Genomic DNA, 14,736 nt, shown 5'->3' with positions numbered 1-14,736 from the left:
AGGAATTGGAAAACACAAGCGGTGCGGAAAACATAAACATCAGCGTGCAGAGCAAACACATCTGATGTACCAGAGCAGCAACAAGGAGCCTCCAGAGACTGCAGGGAGAGCACCTATTTGTCGGGGAGAGCAAACCCGGGGGACGTAATGAACAGGCAAAGCATGGCTCGGCTTCTTGGGATTCAGAAAGTAATTAAAGGAGGCACAAGTCAGCAGAGCAGAATATTACACTGTGACTTCATTACAGTCATCAGCACTCACCCCCTGCTGAGAAGCCTTCTCTTTCCCTCTCCCCCCGCCCCTGGCACATTTTATTACCAAAACCCAGAGTCATCGCACATAATGGAGAAGTTCATTTTAAAACTTTCTCAAAACGCAACTTGGAAGCTTAGACTTTCTACGTGTGAAGCGTTGAGGAAATAAAGAAAATCAAGTAAGAAGGAGGTTACTCAGACAGTGAGATGAAATGAAACTACAGCTGCAAAACTTGATGGATTTTTATGGCTGGGGAAGCCCACGGCATAGGCAGTGTCATGAAACCCACCACCGCATGGTTACGTCAGTACACATCTGCCACCAGCTCTACCGAAACCAGGCCAGATATCTGGCACTAATACAGCTCTGTCCTGAGTTGAGAAAAAAAAAATCTGTTTATTTTAAACATCAATAGAGAAAAACTTGTCTACAGTAGGTTGCTACAATATACTGATTGGAGTGGCACATACCTGACATTAAAGGATATGTAGGGCTAAAGGCTGGCTTTCAAGCAAGCACGGTTGTGTACGCTCACATCTCAGGGTCCTTGGAGGTGGATTTGTGGTAGGAGACCTTGTTCTCTCTCATTTGCTTTTTAATTTTTGTTTGTAGCTAGATATCCTGTGTGTGGCTAATAGCAGACAGAAATTGTCATGAAAAGGCGTGATCTCAGGGCATTTCTCAGCAGGCAGGGTACCTGGGCATTGCAGCAGTGTGTTGGCATTGCTGCAGCAACCAGAATATTAGGGGAATTTTCCAGAATGATGTAGTATGGAGAACAGCAGGCTTGTCTATGTCGCCTTGCAAGGCCAGCACCACATGGCCCAGTGCATCATCCCAGACAGGGCCAGACCCTCTTTGTAAGCTTACATTTCCAGAAAGGAGGAAGAGATCAAAGCCGTGGGAGTACTTTTAAATACCAGAAGAACTGTCTCGCTCTGTTCTGCTGAATGAGAGAGAGACTTCATTGGAGAATAAACTGCTTTTATGTTAAGACAGTAACCTTGCACTGCCTCCACCCCATTCCCAGCCATACTGACCTTCATTACACCTTGACTCTTTTAGCACATCTGGCTATAAATTAGGACAAATGGTTTACGCCCTTTCCTTCTCCTGTAACACAGTGCATTACAGCAGGGCTGTTGGCACACAAAAGCTTTTGCCCTTTCTGTTTCCCTCCCTTGATAATGAGCCATCTATTAAGGAGGCAGATGCAGTTTTAGCTGGTGATATCTTATGTAATTATGTGGGTGAACAACAGAGACAGAGAGAACAGAAGATGGTGGAAGCGAGGAAAAGCAAAACCAGCACAATTCCCAGAGCCCTCACCAGTGCCCTTCCCTTTCCTTGCACCCCTGCTGCTGGAGCCTACTAGGAAAGATTTGCTCCCCACAACTCCCAAGCAGCTCTTTTCCATGACTCCAGTTTATCAAATTCACTTTAAGTAAACTTCAAATCCAACTTATCCCACCAGTGTCAAGTTCTCATATCAACAAGCTTGGGCCTGGGCCCCCAGAGGAACAGGGTTTTCTTTGGGATGCGTGTGCCTCGCCAGTCTCCCACTAGCTGCCAGCCAGGTCATATCTTTCCACTTGCTTGATTTCTTTGGTATAACACTCACCGGCTATTTGCTTGCCATTCCTTAGCCTGCACCAACCTGGACTTCCTGATGCTCTCCTGTCAGAACTGCTGTGACCAAGGCTGCCTTCCTTACTCGGCCAGTAAATTTGCAAAGAAGTCTTCTGAACAGAAAAGCAGTAATGCATGTACCATACAGAGAACATCAAGCCTGTAGTAAACCGAAAAATCTAAAAACTTTTCCCAGACTTTGGGGAAGTACGGATAGAGCAAACAGTCACAGGTGGCAGCTGGACTTGAGTCCCAAATAACGCTTTACCTCAGTCCAGATCTGTGGTTTGTTCTGCAGGGGCGTGCAAAACTTCCCCAGGTCTTGTAGCCCTCTGATTTGAAAGGTAAGTTTGGACTTGTGATGAAAATAAAAGGTTTTGGTTTAAATTTGGGGCAAACAGTTATTGATCTTACCGTTTTATTTTGTTAGTTTTACTCTAGTTACTCACCCATCCCTGCCCTAAAGCTGACATAAGCTTGGTTCACAGACCTCCCCTGTGGGATCCACTTGTAGTTGCCGCCTCCTCCGCCCTCCTTACATCTTACCTAATGATAATTACCAGGGGACTGGGACATTTAATTTGCCTGACAGCAGCACCCACCTCAAGGAATGAAATAACGCTTTGAGGCTGGACACAAATGTACTTAACACAAAGATACCACAGTTTACCCCACGTGACAGTCATTGCAAAGCCCGTGCACAACATGAGGAAACAGAGGTAGGAGAAAAAAGTCCCCTATGGGGTGAGGCTGTCTATTAACCCAGTAACTGGTAGGTTTTCCATGAAAGATATTTTAGGACTACAGTGCATGGCTGGGAAGAAGTACTGCTATTTTTATATTGCAGATTGGAAATGTAGGCACAGATATGAGAAATGATTTGCACAAGGTTGCACAAGACCTTGGTGGCAGAGCCACAGACCCTCTCTCTTTTGCATCTACTTCTTGATGCTTTACCTACAAGACTTGCCCTCTTACTGGAAGCCGGTGAAGCCAAAGAAAGTTCAGAGAGGGAGGATTTGTCTGCACAGGCATGCCAGGAGCGCTTCACCCAGACTTTCAGACAGAAGTTGGAGATCCTATGTGGACATGCTGTCTCTGGCCTGAGACTATATCCGAGCCCACAGCCCCAAGAAAATTGGTGCTCTCCTGGGATACTCAACCAGGGAGCTCTTATACTGCCTTCTCTTCTACAGCAAAAGTAGGTACTCTCACTTCCCTGTTGCGTAGCCACAGACAGCCTTTACATCGAAGGAGGCCACGTCTCCCTGTTCTCCTCATTTTTATTTCATGCTGGTGAAAAACACCGCCCTGATCATCCTGGCCTGTACTTACCCGCATGCTGGAGCGAGGAGACCTCTCCTTCACCTTGCTTGGCCAGCGCACCTGTACCAGGATGTTCTGGGAGCAGCTCAAAGGCTGGAGGGGCAGTTTAGTTTCCATTGTTCACTCCCCTATTGGTCTCTCAGTCAAAACTGCACAGAAAAGCCTGCCAAGTAGAAGAGGTCAGGGAGCCAGGCGAGCGCTTGTCTAACCAGGTTTGCTGTGACACTGCACTTGTAACCCACAGGCCAGTGAACACGTTGCTGCTGCTGGTGCAGGGGTGGTTTTCCTCTTGCCAAACTGATCTCGGTTTATGTTGGTAATCTTTGTGCTGAATCTGCATTTAGTAACATGCTGCAGCGTCCTTGCTTCTAATTTCTTGCACGGTTGACTCCTTTTGCCTACCGTACTAGAAGCTAATCCATGCCCAAAACGTGAAAGAGAATCATGCAGAAGGCAGAATGACTCTGGGCAAATTAGCTCAGGATCCTGTAAATAAAGACCACACGTGAATGAATATTCACAAAAGGTGCTGAATCAATGTATTATGGACAACTTTAATCAGCCTTGCAATGCTAGAATACCTTAAGGTCAGGTTTTGGATAAAGTTTAAATAGGTACACAATACAGAAATGAATGTTTGCTGATCTTTAAAAGGGATAGGCTATATATATCTTTTAAGATCCATGAAAGCATTCAATGAAGACATCAAATTATATTTATCCCTCAAACTCACCACAAAATGGTTACAGACTTCCTTTTTTTTTCTTTTTTTTTTTTTTTCCTCCTTTGAAAAACAATAGGAAACAAACTGGTTTATCTTACCATACCTGCTGTAAATACCTTTATGGCACGGTAATTGCTAAGTGCATTGTGTTGAACAATTCGTTACTTTGTTAGAGGAACATTTGTCATGCCCTTTAGAGATGGCAGAAGAAAATTCCCCTGTGACCTTTGGAAAATGAAATCAGTGTCATTACTCAGAAGTCAAAGTTGGTAAGTTTGTTTTTAAACTTAGAAAGGGTTTCCCATGCCTCCCGAAAAAAAGACACAATTTGCACTTCCACAGAAATGGAGCCAACCTAACTTATTCCAGCCCTTTTAGGCCATTAATGATTTGTGCCTAACTAGCTAGTAGGTGATTCACCGATTAAAGCACTGCGGGCTCCCTGTCCTGTGCGCAGCCCTGTGCCTGTCATCGCAGAAGTACAGGGCATAACACCGTGGGCTGCCTGTACTGGAGGGAAGATCATGAGCCCGATTGTGTGATACAAACAAAGGCAGAGCCATTATCAGACGCTGCCTCGCCAGGCTGCATGAAAAAACCGCCTCTGCACAATTGCATAATGCCCTCGGATGTTCCCAGCAGTGCCACGGCAGGCCCACGGGGCTGGCGCTCGGACAGGGAGGAAGCTGGATCTCCTCCCTCCCTCCCTCCCTTCCAGCATGGGAAAGCTCAGGAGAGCTGTTGTGTAGGCAAAAAACCCTCACTTATCTCCTGGGAAAGAGCCGTGCTGCTCTGGAGCGACGTCTGACGCACAGAGCTGCGGTGATGGATCAGAGGGAGCCCAGCACCGCGGCAAGCACACGCTGCGTGTGTCACATCCCCTTCCCGAGCCCGCGCTCGTCTCGTTCGCTGGGACAGGAGGTGCACGTACCCCGGTTTTGATCAGTTCCTACGCATTACGATAGGAAACTGTTTAAGTGAAGAGGCAAACAGTGTAAATACAAAGCTGCTGTATACGTAAAGCCCCATCTCGCACGCTGAGTGTGAGAGGCGCACTTTAACAATGCAGTAAAGCGATGCGGTGCCCTGTCCTTTGCGGTTCACAGGGCGGGGAGTATCTGCACCCACACCAAGCAGGGATGGGAAGGAAATGGGGGATAGACCCAGGAACTGTCAGACTGCAGCGTGTGGCTGAAATCTCCAAGCAGCCGAAATTCCCACCAGAACAGCAAATGGCGACTTTCCCAGCCGGCTTTCAGTGGGCACGACTTCACCACGAGTGAACGTGGCCGTGGTCAGCAGCGTGTGTGACCTACCCGGTTTCATTTCACTTGCCTGGGAGCCCATCTGCTTGGGATGCCTCCTCCTCTGCTGCTACCGGTGGCAGCAGAGACTTTCAAGGCAGCAGGGAGCGTTTCCTAGTATCGGTGGGGTGTAGCTTTCCAGCGTGACGGATTGTGCTATCAACTGTGGCAAAAGGGAAGAGCACAAGTGGGCAGGGGAGGGAGAGCACTTCAAGGCCTGGAGTTGAATGGCAAGTGATATTAAATAGTTCTATGTATGCAAAACAAATGTTTGAAGCTTGCAGGGATATTGCTACAGACGTCGCAGTGTTCATTAGAAACGGGGAAAGCTGTTTGGAAAAATGGAGCCTACACAGAAAAAAAAAGAGATCTATGTAAGCAAGATAGAAAGGAGCTGGGAGCTATGGAGTTAGAGTTGGAGGAGTGTTTTAAACTAAAGACTGGGGGGAAGGAAGAAATATAGAAGAACACTCAGTTTGGTTGAAGCTTTTACATCTCTGTGTTAAGAAAAAAAGGTAAGACAGTGCAACGGAGTTGAAGTGGGAAACAGAGAAGACAAGTCTCTATAAATGAAGCCCCAATTAAGTGAGCCCCTTAAGCAAGCCCCTTCGTACTGCTGTATCTGTATGTGATTCACCAGGTATGACAGAGCAACTCATTTGCAGGCAACTTAAATGTCTCATTTTTGAGCAATTAGAGAATCTGCAGGAAGAGGATAAATTATACTCCAGTTCATCCCATCTGGCAGGCAGAATCTGTTGTAAGACGTAGCTAAGGAAGAATCACCTCTTCTTGTCAAAAATATGTCAAACACAATGTTTACCTTTAAGAAGGGGAACCACATAAAATGAGGAAATTCATTGAAGTGAGAAGCTAAAAACAGTAGAGCACCTGAAGATGATATAATGTTGTTTAAAGATGCTGTACAGCAGGTCTGGCATCAAATAAAAATACGCAAAGGGAAAGAAAAAGTAAGCTAGTGCGATTAAAGCGTGTAACACTGCTGAGGTGTAAAAAGAAAAATGGAGGGTTAAGGAAGATGGAAAAGAACATGCAGTCTGACAAAGTGGATATGAAACTATAATGAAGTACAAGCAAATGAGAAACAACTTGCTAAGGGCATAAAACTGAATGATGAGAATTTTTCAAGCACAGCAAAAGCAGGAGGCCTGCTGGAGACATGGTGGCATGCATGGATGATCCATATGTAAAACGAGTAAGATAAGGCCATAGCAGAAAATCAAAATGAATTCCTTGTGTTGGTGTTCCTGGAGGAACTTCCACACTGGATTACTCTTTAAGGAGGAATGGTTTTAAGGTATAGTTTCACTACTCCTTTAGCTAGAGCAGGCTGAGGCATCAAATAAAAGTGTGATTTCCTCCTCTTTAGTAAGGGTCCCCTGCCCCCTTCCTTGTGTTGGCACTGGTCTTTGCCTGATCCCACGGTGGGTCGGCTCTGGCAGCCTCAAAGAGTCACTGAGAGTAGGGGGAATGCTGCCCACAGCCTGGGGTCCCGGGAGGCACAGCCAGGCTCCCCAGCCAGAGCCCCCACCTCGGTGTTACCAGCCTCTGGCTTTCCTGAGGAGAAGTATGATGAGGGACCTCCAGGACCGGGGGATGTGGAGTGAAAAGCCAGCAGCTGGAAGCTCAGCTCAACATGCAGCAACAACATGAGGTTCTGAAGGAGCTGTGATTGGGGCTGAGACCTTGGACAGTAATAAACGTGTTTCTGGGTCTCCTCTTTGCCAGAAAATGGGCATGTGCTGGAGGAACTCCAGGACTATGCCATAAACATACCTGGGTGCAGAGCTGCATGCAGGAGCCAACAAATCTCCCCTCAGCGACCACAGAACCAGCGCAACCCGTCAGGTTTCCTCACCACACTGTGCCTGGTAGCACTCAGCGGGCACGAGGTGCAACGTGTCGAGGATGAGAATAAGACATTTATGAGTTGTATGGTTCAGAGACAAAGCAGCTGGATGTTCGTCAGCCCACTGGGATGATTCATGGAGGTTGGTAAGGGCTGGTATTCTTTACCTGATACAAAACTGACACAAAGCAAAACATTTACTCTTCGTGCCTCACTGAACCCCTATATAAATTAAGATAACGACCACCTCACGAGGTTGCTTCAAGAATTAACTGATATGGCCAAAGCCCTGACATTCTTAGGTGCACATACAAATTATTTAAACAGCTTTTAAGCAGTTCTCTTTTAAATGTGAAACAGACACTGTTACGTCAAGGTCCTTTCAATTGGATATGTGACCAAGATGAAAGAGAGGGTCTGGAGCTGATCATCTTCAAAGTGAGAGCACCTGGGGTGGCTGCTCAGCGTGGATGCCAATCACCAGACAGGCACTGTAAATTCAAAACATTCCAGCTGGTGATTTGTTACACCAACCTTTTTCATCTGAGCTAGATCAGGCAGTGAATCAATATGGCACAGACTTCCTGCGATGGACAGAGCCATGCTGCAGTCATTAACGTAGGGGCACACTGGAGTTGTGTCCTCCTTTCTCAACATTTCTGCTTATTCAATAATTAAGTAATTTAAAAACTTTCAATGTTCCCATAACCATCTCCCACAAGCAATTACATTTAACCATGTATCGTCAGGTCTTAGTTCCACAAGCAGTTTTTTTATGACCATTTCTATTTTTTAACGGTTGCTCTCCAAAACTTTATCTGGAACCATGTCATGCTGTACGAAGCAGAAAGGGAGACTTTAAACTTTATCCAGACCCAAGAATAGGGTTCTCTGAAACCAAGCATAGCCAGCAATACAAATAGATTACTTTCACAATATCTGACATGCTAACACTAATTAAAACAAAATTTAATGAGCCCTTGAAGATTACCTCTTTTCCCTAAATTCGGTTATTTGGGATTTCCTAATCACATGGCTCTTACACTTGATTGAAAATTCCTCTTCTTCTAAAAGCGTCAGCATAGTCTAAGGGCACTAGAGACTTCTCAGGGAGATGTGGTTGGAAAACCTCTCCTATCTGTCCCAGCCAAGCTCCTGAGCCACAAATGGAGGTCAGGCAAGGTCAGTGTCCAGATTCTTCTTAGGGAAGATGGAAATCTTGGCAAATGCTTTGGATGCACTGGGTACTTTATTCCTTACATCCTACCTGAAATATCACATGATCCACTCATGCCATATGGTCTAACAAACAAGCTTAAGGTTTAGGCTGTTGTTGTTTTTTAAATCAGACCTTAGGTCACTTACCATTAGGCTTTAGGCACTTTGAAGCTCAGGCATGTAATTAAATCCAGTTAAATAAAGGCTAAAACCCATCTTGCTTTTACACCATCTTGAATGCTGACCTGAAATAAGCTGATGTCGTGTTTGCACTTTTCAGCACTCCACAGTGGAGATCAAAACCATCCCATTTCTCACATTGGGATTAATAAGTGACTCCCAGCTTATTGAACTTTTCAACTTCCATGGTACCAATACATCCAACACTCTACTTTCCAAATATTTTAGCCACTTCCAAGGTTGCCATTACCGTGGTCTCAGACCAGTCTCACAGTCTCAAATACCTCCATACCCACCGCATCTCTGTGGCCAACAGCTGCACTTTGGCCAAGTGCATAAACAGGGATCTCAGGGCCAGAGAGGAGAACACAAGTCCCACACAGCTTCCAGCACTTGGGAGTCCCCAGAAGCCAGCTCAGTCACTGCACCAACTTTTCTTTCCCATTTTCCCTCTAGTAAAAGGTATGGTCTAAATCCCATGTACATCTACGAGCGTCTTACCACAAGACTTCGTAGACCTTCTACTGCCTTCAGCAAACTTTGCTCAAACCTAATTGCTCCTGCCAACCTTCCTGTGTTCCTGGGCTTCGCAGGGTAACTGTTAAGGACAGAAATAAATCCTTTGTTTACTCTGGAAACTGGAGAGCTGCTTTAACCTCTGGCTAAAAACAGGTGCATTTTCCTATCAAGTTCGTGAGTCACTCATCCCAGCACAGACTGGTGAGCTTGGAAAGCCCAGTGGTCACAGAACAACAGGAAAGGATGACTTTTTAATTGAAAGGTGGCAAATTTCATCATCCGGCTTTCCTGGGTGGCTTTTTTTCTTTTTAAGTCATGTTAAATCATTGGTTTAACACAGCTCAGGCCTGTTCCTCGTAAATTCCTTTTCTGTGTGGTATTTCAGCATCATATCCAGTTTGGGATGGAAAACACTACTATTGTTAGACTCCTAGGGGAAATAGCAGGTGTAATGTGTGACTACATAAACAGTGTAGGCAATTAATACCACTGTAATATATTTTGTGTTTGGTCCAGCATAATCAGACCTTTCAGCACAGGGACTTGTATTTTTATTTTATTATTTTATTTTTCTGTGAAAACAAGGTGTTCTCTTTCTGCAGAACTGTTTTCACAGAAAACAGTATTGTTTCTCACATACCACATGGCCAGAACAGCCAAGGAATTCTTAAAAGGTGACCTTCAAAGGTGACTTCTTTCTGTTGAACTAAAAAAAAAAAAAAATAAGCAATACCTTTCCCCTCCAATTTTAACACTAGAAATTCAGGTCTGATTGCCCTGTTTTTCCACAATTGAAGGCTCACGGAAACATCCACAGGAGTTGCTCTGGGGATATTTCTCCACTGCACAGTTAACTAACGTTCTGACTCAAACCAAACTCAGTGGCTCTTGTTATACACACAGGAGAAATGTCTGACCTGGCCAAGGTGTGCTCCCAGGCCAGGCCAGTTTACCTAGCTGGCTGCTGAGGGCAGGTAGGACTGGAGCCCACCTGTTTTGCACTGTGATTGCAGACAAGAAAATTAAATAACAGAAAAATCACAAGTTTTGTTGGTTCTCCAGTGCACCTCTCCTAGTTTCCCTGTGGGAGCCAAATAGAATCCTACAGCCTCTGAGCACAAGAAAAATGTGGCTCCATGGCCAGAAACACTGCATCAACAAGGTCACAGAAACATGGGCAGGTCTGTGCTTGAGGATGGGCCAGGTTAACTGTGCAGTGAAAATGAAGTCTGGGGGGGGGGAAATTGATTTTTGCATTAAATCTCTGACAGTTTTGATAGTGCCTCACTTAGTTAGGCGTCTTTGAAATAAAGAAGAGAGTCACCTGGTCCCCGAACGGCAGGGATGTTCAAATGAGTTCGCTCTGCACGTCGGTGTCCTCTGAGGAAGATCAGCAAATGAGTGGTGAAGGAAAGGCTTGACATTTTTGGCACTCAAGATGAAGTTGGTAAATGTATCTGCAGCTTAATGGAGAAAGACATATATAAATCCCTCCCAACAGAGCTATAGAGAGAAGCATACACTGAGCATCCCCCCTTAACAAAAATCAGTCTTCAAAGGCTTTTTTCTTTGCTTTATCTCAAAGCACAAATATTTCCAGTTCCTGTCCATCCCCACCCCATTCCACCCACCTCCTCCCACCTTGCCCCGCTTCAGGTCGCTTTGAGTGACACCAGCACCACTTAGGAAAAAACAGAAAGTCAATTACCCACCCACATCACTGCGGGGTTAATTTTTAACCTCTTCCAGCTGCACATTCAGCCGGCTTGCTAAGACTCTTCCTCCAGCCGGGGATCAAGTGAGAGCTTTCCGTTCCTGCGGGCAGGACTCGGAGGCTCCCGCGGGAAGGCCACGTCCTCACCTCACAGCCCGAGCCCCAGCAGGTCGAGAGCAGGAGGCCTGCAGAAGCCACACGTCCCTGGAGGGCTGAGGGGAGAGATGTGGGAGGGATGATGAGATAAGTGCAACGCACGCACCTGAGAAAAGTGATGCAAATTTGGGTCGCCGTGAGGCTTTTTGGCCTACAGGAAGGGTGCCAGTGTCGCAGCAAGAGGCACTTAGGTGCATGTGTGCCCACCTGGTTATGGCAGGAGTTAACGGCAATGATGAAGAAAAATTTACACCTTGATAAGAAACATTTTGAAAAAGCGTGTGATGTTTTGCCAAGGCTCTTTCTGTAGTTACATCCACGGACTCTTCAGTTATATTGAAAAGCAGTTTTCTGTTAGTGCAGAGTTGACAGAAGAGGTACGACCAGTTCTGTGAAACGCCCCCCATTTAGAAAGGCCCGGAGTGCAAATAATTGTTACATAGGTGCAGCTTGAAACAGAACAGGACCAGAAAAGCACGATGAAAGAAGAGTTCAAAACAACAGTGCTGGTGATGCCTGTGCAGGCAGGCCTCAGCCTCCGGCCCTGCTTCCAGTGGCCAGTCTCTTGCATGAGAGTAACCCTCACAGACAGATAAGGCTGGAAGGGGAGATTTTAACAATTAACCTATCTAAACAATAACCCCGGCACTGCCACCCCAAGTTGTATGAGCAGTCGAGAGCAAAATTCAGTCGTGAGAGAAACAGAAGCGGTAGCGGAACTGCGCTCAGTGGCCATATGTTTAACTTACAATTAATTACTCCAATCCCAGCTGTTCTCTATACCACCAGTAAGGAAACCAGTTATGTTTTTATGTGTACCCGTTTATAAAAAATTGAATAGTGCTACTATTGAAAATACCTTCACCTCAGTGACGATTTAATCAAGGCTTCCCCATTCTCCCCCTCACTCCTGAACCCTGTGGGATTAGACCACCTTTAGGGCAGCCACTGCAACATGCCGTGCAAGCACAAACACAATTATTTCTGGTTTTCTGCTTAGAGGCCAGTTTCCTCAGAAGCTAGCTCAGTCTGCTCTGGGTCTGATTCACTCCAGGCGCCATGAACCAGATGTGAGAATCCACTTCTGCTTTCACCACCCTCGTTGTTAAACCAGCACGGTCTCTCCTGGCAGCAGAGGAAAGGGACCAGTCAAAAGCAGGGTGAAAAATGATCTTCCTGCCCTGCCAGCACTGCAGGCTGAAAGCTCCAAAGAATGGGAAGGTGATATTTCAGTATGCTTTCACAGCACAGAGGGAAAGGAGGTCAATAATAGAGGGAAATGTACCCTGCAGCTCTTATGGTACCCGTCCTTTAACATGCCTGCATTTCTGGGCCACCCAATAATAGCACAACATCGATGAATGGAAGGCTGGGAATAGGATGGACAGCGCGTGGAGAAAGCAATGACGACAAAGGGAAAGCTGACAGAGGAGGAGGCAGGGACTGATTGCTATGAGAAGATGAGGAGCATGCAATTAGCTCCAACATCAGCTGTCCACGCGCAGGCGAAGGACAGAAACGGGCAGGCTGGCCAGGGCTTTTACACAAGGGCTGATTTAACAGGATTCTCCGCCTTTTGCAGAATCTGGTCCTTCCGAGGGCCACAGGGTGAGGCCATGATGTAAGGGAGCACTTTGCAGTCAGAGAGGGAAACTCCAGCAGTGGGGAATCCTCTCCCTGAGGAGAAGCAGCACGGCCTCTCTCTGCATGCCCACAGCTGCTTTCTCCTGGGAAGTAAATTGCTAGTAAATAAACCACCACGTGTCACGGCTCGGTTTGTTTTTTTCAACCTTTTCAAGCATTTGGCAGCTATGAAGAGGGATGGAAGGGTCTGGTTTTGGTTAGGAATTAGTGAAAATCTCGCAGTTGTTGTTTATGTGTTGGGTTTTAAGTAGTCGGCGCCGCTGTGCACGGCCATAGGCGGGCCCCAAGCAACTCAACCACTGCAGGGGATAGTGGGTTGCAAAAAATCCCTTGTGCATTCCCAAAATGGCCACCAGCTGATCTGGTCCCTAGGTGACTAATAACGGTTTGGAGCGATTTGACACTTGGTGACTTTACTGGAAAGTTAATTTATTTTTCTTTATTTTTCCCAGCATAAAGAGGTTCCCCCCCCTTGTTGGGTTCCAGAGAAATAAAGAGGAAACTCAAAGTAACATTTTGCTTCAAAGCTGCAAATGTCACAGCGACACTGGCAGGAGGGAAGTGGGGAATTTCATTCAACGTGTGCTGAAATGTCCCAGCTAACTAGATCACGCTCAGATCTGGCATCTCAAATACACCCTGCAACAGAGGCCCAAGAGCAGAGAATGCAAACACACTCTGAAGAGAAGAAGTTTAGGCTAGTCTTTAATAAAACATAATGTGAGCTAGGCTTCAGCGCACCGTGCTCTTGTTCAGCTTCACTAATTAACCTTTCTGGGTTGTTTGTCTGTCTCTAAAATGTTATTTCTCCGGTCTCTGGTCGAGGCCTATTAGGCCTGCTCCCCAGGCTTCATGGAAGCACTATCAGCCTTCAAAACCTCCCGCATTCCTCTTTCCTGCTCAGTTCCTGCACCGCGTCACCCTGCAGCAGCCCAGAGGCGTCAATTAGAGAACGATCCCAGGGCACTCACACCATGCCGTCGGAAAGCCACCGCGCAAAGTCCCTGTCACTTCCTCACACAGCTTCCTTGGCACTTGTTCCTACAATTCCCATTTTGCTGGAAGGGAGGAGCAGGAAAACAACTGTGACCTGTGCTTCTCCAGGACATGCTTGCAGCGCAGCAGCTCTTTCTGACAGATTAATAAAAGGCACTGGCAGAAAGGAGCCTGCTAGTCCAGTTCTGCCGGTCACCCGGTGACAGGAGCAATTGATCTCAAATGCAAACACGGGGTTACGAAATGAGTAAGAGGCAGTTGTCCTTGAAAAAGGTTTGCAACCAGAAAACTGCATTTTGGCTTTTCTTAGTAACAAGTTCTGAAAACAGAAAGAAATTTGTCAGCTGAATCATCCGGAGGTGCTTAGTCTGCAAGTTTCTTGAAACACAATAGTGAAGGCTGAGATTTTGAAAAGCTGGAGTCGAGTTAAAGAAGAGGGATACAACCGGGCTGGCCCCTTCTTCCTCCCCTGCGCTAAGCATCCTTACTTGCCTTATCAGCAGAGATACAGAAACATAACAGAGGGAATTCGGGAAGCTCAGAAACATTCATTTTTTTTTTCTATTACATTCTGAATTTTTCAACATGAGTCTTTTCAAGTGGGGTGAAGAGAAAATTCTGCTCTTTTTGGCTTTTTCCTTATGAAACAATCAACCAAAAAAGCCACCCACAAAGCATAACACCACAAGCCATACAAGTCATGGTTTCAAAGTGAGCATTTCATGTAAACCTAATTCCTGGCTTTGTGAAATTGCTCCTGAGAAAAGCTCTAACCCACAAATAACTCTATTACAACATTTTCAGGCCTGAAGTTCTCAGGATTCATACTGCTTTTGGGAATTTACATTCTCCCCCTCCCTCACTTACTACTCTGCTACAGCAAATATTTCAGGGAAGTGTTCAAATGCAAGTAAAAGTCCGCCCTCAGTGCCGACTATAATTTTGAAGTACACGGTATTGAATAGGCAGGGGAGGAGAATCTATCCTGATTTTTTATGGCTTTGTCCTCAGTCACAAAGACCAGATGGGTAATTTCAAGCAGAATGATTTTTACGTCTGAATGGGAAACACAGAGAGCAAACACGCACAAAAGCCAAGCCTCCTACGTAGCAGGTCCCTCCTATGGCAAGCCTCAGAACTCAGCACAAAAAGCATCCCTGCCCCTGCAGACCCCTCGGAGACAGAAAGCCTCAGAACACCA

General features: G+C 46.1%; 1 long non-coding RNA gene across 1 annotated transcript in view; it reads right to left on the bottom strand.

Annotated features, from left to right (window-relative positions):
* The window catches only part of LOC310902153, a 37,593-nt gene extending 23,205 nt beyond the window's left edge, over window positions 1-14,388 (bottom strand). The window contains exons 1-8 of the long non-coding RNA XR_014586520.1: window positions 10,738-14,388; window positions 10,350-10,488; window positions 9,666-9,731; window positions 9,008-9,104; window positions 7,036-7,286; window positions 4,038-4,883; window positions 3,220-3,696; window positions 726-1,997 (exon numbers count right to left, since the gene is read on the bottom strand). This is a non-coding gene — a long non-coding RNA (uncharacterized lncRNA). The remainder of the gene's footprint in view (window positions 1-725; window positions 1,998-3,219; window positions 3,697-4,037; window positions 4,884-7,035; window positions 7,287-9,007; window positions 9,105-9,665; window positions 9,732-10,349; window positions 10,489-10,737) is intronic.
* Window positions 14,389-14,736: the final 348 nt, after the last annotated feature.

The sequence above is a fragment of the Anser anser genome (assembly GCF_964211835.1).
Source record: "Anser anser genome assembly, chromosome: 7".
NCBI classification, from domain to species: Eukaryota; Metazoa; Chordata; class Aves; order Anseriformes; family Anatidae; genus Anser; species Anser anser.
The sequence above is the reverse complement of the archived record's forward strand: the minus strand, read 5'-3'. Positions and strand labels throughout refer to the sequence as shown.